Here is a 6,551-nt window from a genome sequence, read left to right as displayed (position 1 = left end):
AGGGCAACTAGGATGATGAGGGGACTGGAGCATCTCCCCTATGAGGAAAGGCTGAGAGAGTTGGGCTTGTTCAGCCTGAAGAAAAGACTGAGAGGGGACCTCATCAACACATACAAATATCCTAAGGGTGGAAGTCACAAGGACGGAGCCAGACTCTTTGCAGTGATGCTCACCGACAGGACAAGGGGCAATGAGCACAAACTGAAACATAAGAGGTTTCAGTTGAATATGAGGAAGAACTTCTTTATTTTGAGGGTGACAGAGCCCAGGCTGCCCAGGGGGGTTGTGGAGTCTCCTTCTCCGGAGATATTCAAAGCCCGCCTGGATGAAGTCCTGTGTAACATGCTCTAGGTGAACCTGCTTTAGCAGGAAGGTTGGACTAGATGATCTCCTGAGATCCCTTCCAACCCTTGCCACTCTGTGATTCTGTGATCCACAGAAACCTCAGTGTACATACACTCAGGCTACATTAGTCTTTATCCTCATCACATGATGGAAGTCATGAACAGTCTCCCCTCCAACCTCCAGTCCACTGCTCCACTGCTTTGTGTTACTCCACCCACTTGTATATCTTGTGTAAAACATACAAGGCTATCATCTCCCTTTTATAATATTGCTTAAAAATACCTGCAAGAATGCCCTCCTCATGCTCCAATTCATGAGTGTGAAGCTTTAAAAGATGAAAATGAGGTAGATATTCCTTCTCCAAGAAATAAAAAAATAAAAATCCCCCCTCCCTCCAAACTTCACCTTGTACTTCAGAACAAGGCCTTACTCACGTACTTCTATCAATATAATTTTTACTTCATCTTAAGAACATACCAGTTCATTTCAATGTATACTCAGCCAAAGAAAGACCACGATAAGAATTCATTATGTTATTTACACTTTCAATAGCAATTGTTTGGCTAACATATGATTGCCAGAGACCTCCTTAGGCAATTAATATAGTACTCTGCTCTCACACTTATGACAAATAAATGATTTCACTGATTAGGCATCATCCAGTGAAGTGACTTGCCCTGATGGCAAGAAACATTTTTCAAGTTTCAAATCTATATGCATTAACAGGATTCTTGTACCAAAAGAATTTTCCTTTTGCTTGAGCATCACTTTACCATCAGCACTGTTTAACTCCCCAATATCTTTATTTTGCCATTGTCTTTAAAAAGAAGCAACATATATCCTCTCCGGCTTTGTTTTACAGGATTAAACATGTCAAGTTGTTTTATTTGCCCTTCTGTGGTAAGTTCTCTCTTATCTTGACCATCTTTGTAGCTTATCTCTGCAACTAGTTAGGTCTCAATTCATTTTTCTTGGAAAGCAGATAACCAGCACTGTAGAGTCTTTCAGACGATGTCTGCATAACCTTGTATAGCTTTATTGGATATATCATACAGGATATATAAGCTTGCACTTTTTTCTAGGCGCATTATCTACAAGACTCACAGCCCTCCTAAAACTGGTTAAAACATGCAAGTTGTATTCTTCTTCATCTCTTCCCAATATAGGGTAACAAGATGTTATGAGTTCTCAAATTAATTCATGAACTTGCAGTCTAATATTTTAAATATTACCTACTTCATTTCTCTTGTCCTTGGAGCCGTCTAATTTTTCCCATTTGATATTCTTATCCTCCTCTCCATTAACTATGCTGTCTAAACTTGTGTCACCAGAATCACTGTCACTTTCCTAATTCTCTTATCAACATCATTAAAGCAATTATTAAGACTAACAAGGTTGCTCTCAGAATTGAATCTTAAAAAAAAAAAACCCTTATTATTAACTTTATTCCAATATTTCCCTTTCGATAGTCCCCATTGTCTTGACTACTCCCCTACTCTCCTTAACCACTTTCAGTTCTTTTAATGATTCTTATCATGTCCAGATTAATTAATAATTTCCCACAAGGCAATATATCAAATACAATCAAGATAGAATAGTTCCATCCATTCCCTTTGCCTAAAAATATCACAGAATTTATCAAAAATGATCTTTTGTTAATCTGAGATAATCTACCTTTGATTAAAAAGTTGTGACATTTCATTCCATTTACCTCCATGCTCTTTTATTATTCTCTCCTTCACATTTTATTTTAAAGCCCACTGAGAGCACACCAACACATACTTAGATGCCTGGATCAGTTTTTTTGCACCTTTCTAAAATACCTTTGCTACTTTATAGTTACCTGGTAACATTTCTGCCTTTCTCTAACACATCTTCTATCAGGAATTTCATGTACCATGTCTGCCAGACCTCTCGGTTGAAGATCAGCCAGTCTATTGCCATCTGTCTCTCCTCCTTCTCTGTGAGCTAAATTTTTCAGTATCTTTTTCCCACTAGCCACTTAGTCAGGCAACCCCAGCTGCTGATAGCTGCAACAGCAGAAAAGCATTTAGCTTGGTTTCAGGACCACATCTAGATCATATCTCACCTTTACTTTGCCCTTACTGCACAGCAGCTGCGTTACACCTCTTTCCTAGCTCTCTTGGTGGTTTAGGCTGCTGGAAAACTCTGAGAGATCGAACATGACTCAGATTAGGAGGCAAAATAAGGTTCAGAAACAACTGTTGACCATGCGAGTTCCTGTAACATTCATACAAGAGAACTTCCTTTTCACCGAAGCGAATACAGTTCCCTGCATACAGTTGTGTTTGGTATTTAGCAAAGTAGCTCAGGCATTTATTTTGCAAGGCTTTTTTTTGTTGTTGTTTTTTTTTAATATATGCATTTTATTCCAAATTATAAGGCACACCATAATTGAAGGAATTCATAGCTTTTTAGAAGACTTTACATAGTGTGGGGAAGCCTTCCCAGAAGGGGAAAGAAGTAATAAGAAAACATGAAGCATTGTTGGGGCCTGCTATCTCAGTGCATTTGGCAGAAGACACCCTCATGCTGCTTTGCAAGAGTTCGCAAACCACTAACACAAGACGGAATCGGTGAAATCATTGACATTCATAGTGAAATCTGACACACAATGTTGCAACCTGCTCTTCGGAAATCTTAACACAAAAGCTGAAGGAGCTACCTGAGAAGAGTGGATTAGGCAACAGCTTTGCCATGCTGACCAACCCAAACCTTTCAATATCATCACGGTGATTTGTCCTCATGAGATATTTTCACTGTAGCTGCACCGGAACAAGAAGTGGGCTTCTCCAGGGTCCCTCCTGGCTGGGACCTGAATTTGTACAGCACATGTGTTTCATGGTGTGCTCCATAGTACTGGTCGCCAGGGACCTGCTCTGGCCTCACATTTGCAAGGCAATACACAAGGCAGTTCATCCACCAGTTCTTGCTACTCAGTCATCCAAGCTAATTCCTCTCCTTTTAATTCCTGCAGGTTTCCTGTGAATGCCATGCATCCAGACACTTTCCAACACATAGGTGAGATGAGGCTGATGACTCACATCAGTTCTACAGCTGGTGTCAAGGTCTTTAATCACACAGAGTTCCCACAAACTGAAATGACATCTCTTCATATTTACAAGACAGTATTTAACAAGAAAAAAATAGTCAGTCTTGTCAGAAACCCGAACTACTCCTGTGCTTAAAGCTAGAAGGGAAGCTTTCTTGTTGTAGGTATGCCAGTTGTTGAGAACATCCACCGCCTTCCACCACTGCTTTCTAGTATCATTCTTTTATTGCTTAAAATATTTTAACCAACTGAAAAAAAAATTGCATATACTGAAAATATGACACAAGTTGAAATCTTTTGAAAGAAGAAATCACTTAGGTTTTTTCTAAATTGTTAGAGAAAAATAATGCCTGTTTGCTCTTCTTAAAAAAACTCCTACAACTGTTAAATGGAGTCATTTTAAGAGAGACGGAGAGAGGGTAGCCAGGATAATATATCTGTGCCTTTGTACTCATGAAAATGTGCCCAAATTCTAAGGTGTAAGATTCCGTATATGCTGGACAAATTTTAGCTAAGGTACGCAGATGTTAGGGCTAAGTCTCAGGTCTGTTAAGCTGGCCACGTAGACTGACTCTATATTTTGCGTAAGACCTACTGCCTCATCTTCCGAAAAAAATATAGCTCTTAAACCTGCTCTGTGACAGGAGCTATGAACAGCTCCGCAGCACTTATCTCAGGTTTGAGCATGTGTGCGCACTCTGACCATGGTACCCTAAGACTTCCAAGAATCTCTAAGTGCTCACCTTCCTGGCAATGTAACCTCTTCCCTATGTTGGAGACAAGCAATTGAGACTCAGAACATGGGCTTCCTAGGTTCTAGGTTTTTCTTCTAAACACACGAGCAGCTTTTCTCCAAGATAAACACAGCCTGTGGCAGACGCAGCTTTTCTTTTCCTTCACCCTTCCAATGTGCTTGTTGAATAAATATTTAAAATATTCTATTTTGGAGGTGTACAAGTTATACCCAGTCCCCAACACAGCTAATTAAGACTGTGTCAGTCAGAAAACAAAAAGAAGTAACATCCTTAAAACCTCACCTGATCTTCATGACAGTGACATTTTGATAATGATGATGACTCTGCCTTCACAAAGAGGGAGCTCATTATTTTTGAGATGCATATTTCTACATCAATTTCTGAAAGGAAATGAACCTTATGAGCAACTATAATTGGAATGCTCTCCTCTGTGCTCTTAATTCTCATCAACAAAAAAAAATAAAGGTAACAGAAAAATCTCATGACTAAAATATGAAAGACTGCAACTGTCACTTGCCTGATATATATCCTCAAGAGAGGTCTGTGAAACATAACAAAAAGCCAAATATTCAGTTATTTTCAGCATAGATCAACTGCCACCTGAAGTACCACCACCCACCTGCCCATCTCTCCAAAAGCACTGATGTAGTTCACCTTCCCCAAAATGTAACATACGTGTCCAAAAAAATTTAAAGTTTTAAGTTCAGAATTCTGCCTTACACCATACTCAGGGTTGCAACTACGTATCACGACCAGCAGTGGTAGATTTTCACACATGCTTTTTTTTCGTTCACTCATATTCCTCTGCCTCAGCTGACTTTATGTGTTGGCTGCCTTGAATCCCGGTCTTAAAAGTGTTTAGGGAACCGAAGCAATTCATCCAGCGCTATGAATTTTTCTGAGAGGAGTCTAGTTCTGATTTGATCTGTGGTTTCTCGACACCTCAGAAATCCATATTCTCCGTTTTCCAAAACCCAATATATTGCACACTCAGCAGCCACAACAGTAGCAGCTGCTTACATAAAAGTGATCTGCTTCCCTTTGAGATGTCATCAGGTCCAGGTAAGATGTGGTACTTTGTGACTCCATGTCACAGTATGATCAAAATGTGCACTAACGGTGGCTTTCATCAAAACAAAACTCAAACATACCTCTGAGTATAAGCGGGCGCTAGATCCCAATCATCCAGAGACTACGTATCTGGAAAACACCAGGGTCAGGATGAACATCCAAACCTATATACAACCTCTGAGAAACTAGGGACTCTGAATAACGCCATTTCTGGATGAAGCAGGTATTAGCCAGATTTTGTGGTACCTGGAAGCCTCTTTAGATCCTTCTAGACCAAATCATGTCAGAAAATCAAAAAGCAGCAGGAACTCAACGCATTCAGGATAAGAGTCTGCTCCCCACGCCCACACAGATTGCTTGCACCATGTAATCGCACCGACCCAACCTGTTCTGGAGACTAGTTCCATCCTGCATGCACACAGTTTACCGGTACACGCACCATGACTGCTTGTCTGGGATTTCTGGATTGCTAGGCATCTGGAAATCCTGGACAAATTACTAAAGCTGACAGAAAAAGGCAAGAGGGGCGCAAACAACCCAAAATGACAGTCTGTCCTTGATCTTCTTTCCTAGCTAATTGCTTAAGCGGCTTTCTCAGGCTAGCTCTGTAAACCAGCTCTATCTCCCACTAGTAAGACTTCCCTGCGAGGTACAAACATTCACTAGCATTTTAGCGAAGGAAGATCTAGGAAAGCTTACTAGATCTACTAAAATTACATACTATTAATAGTGCCATACAATAACATAACTTTTTATATATAGCCCCAGGGCTAAACGTATCGAAATGAAGCACAGCTGCTTCAGTGAAACACAGCAGCTATATCCACTCGTCCCAGTGCTGGCTTCACACCGTGGGTCACCCTGAAGCCTCAGCCTGGGAGATTTACCACCAAAACACTGATGCATTGCTCCAGCAGAAAGCCAAAGCTGGCACTAGCTGTTGGAAGAGTGGGCTCAGATTCTTATTAGCTGGGGACTGGAGAGAGACCTATTCCCTTATTGCTCTGTGTGTTTACATCATTTGCTTAATTGCACTCCACCCCCAAGCTACCCTTCTACACAGCTTCCCCCCCAGAAAGAGCACAGGCCACCCAGTGCTGCACTGCACTTCTGCCTTCGGAGAAAGCGTGCCCCAAGGCACATGGCCCCCACAGATACACCCTAGGGAAACATGTGTGTATACAGAATCATCATAGAACGTTTTGGGTTGGAAGGGACCCCTAGAGGTCATCCAGTCCAACCCCCCTGCAGGAGCAGGGACACCACTAACTAGATCAGGTTGCTCAGAGCCCCATCCAGCCTGGCCT

This window comes from Egretta garzetta, unplaced genomic scaffold, assembly GCF_000687185.1.
Source record: "Egretta garzetta isolate BGI_Z169 unplaced genomic scaffold, ASM68718v1 scaffold231, whole genome shotgun sequence".
In the NCBI taxonomy this organism is placed as follows: Eukaryota; Metazoa; Chordata; class Aves; order Pelecaniformes; family Ardeidae; genus Egretta; species Egretta garzetta.
This window is presented reverse-complemented; position numbering follows the sequence as displayed.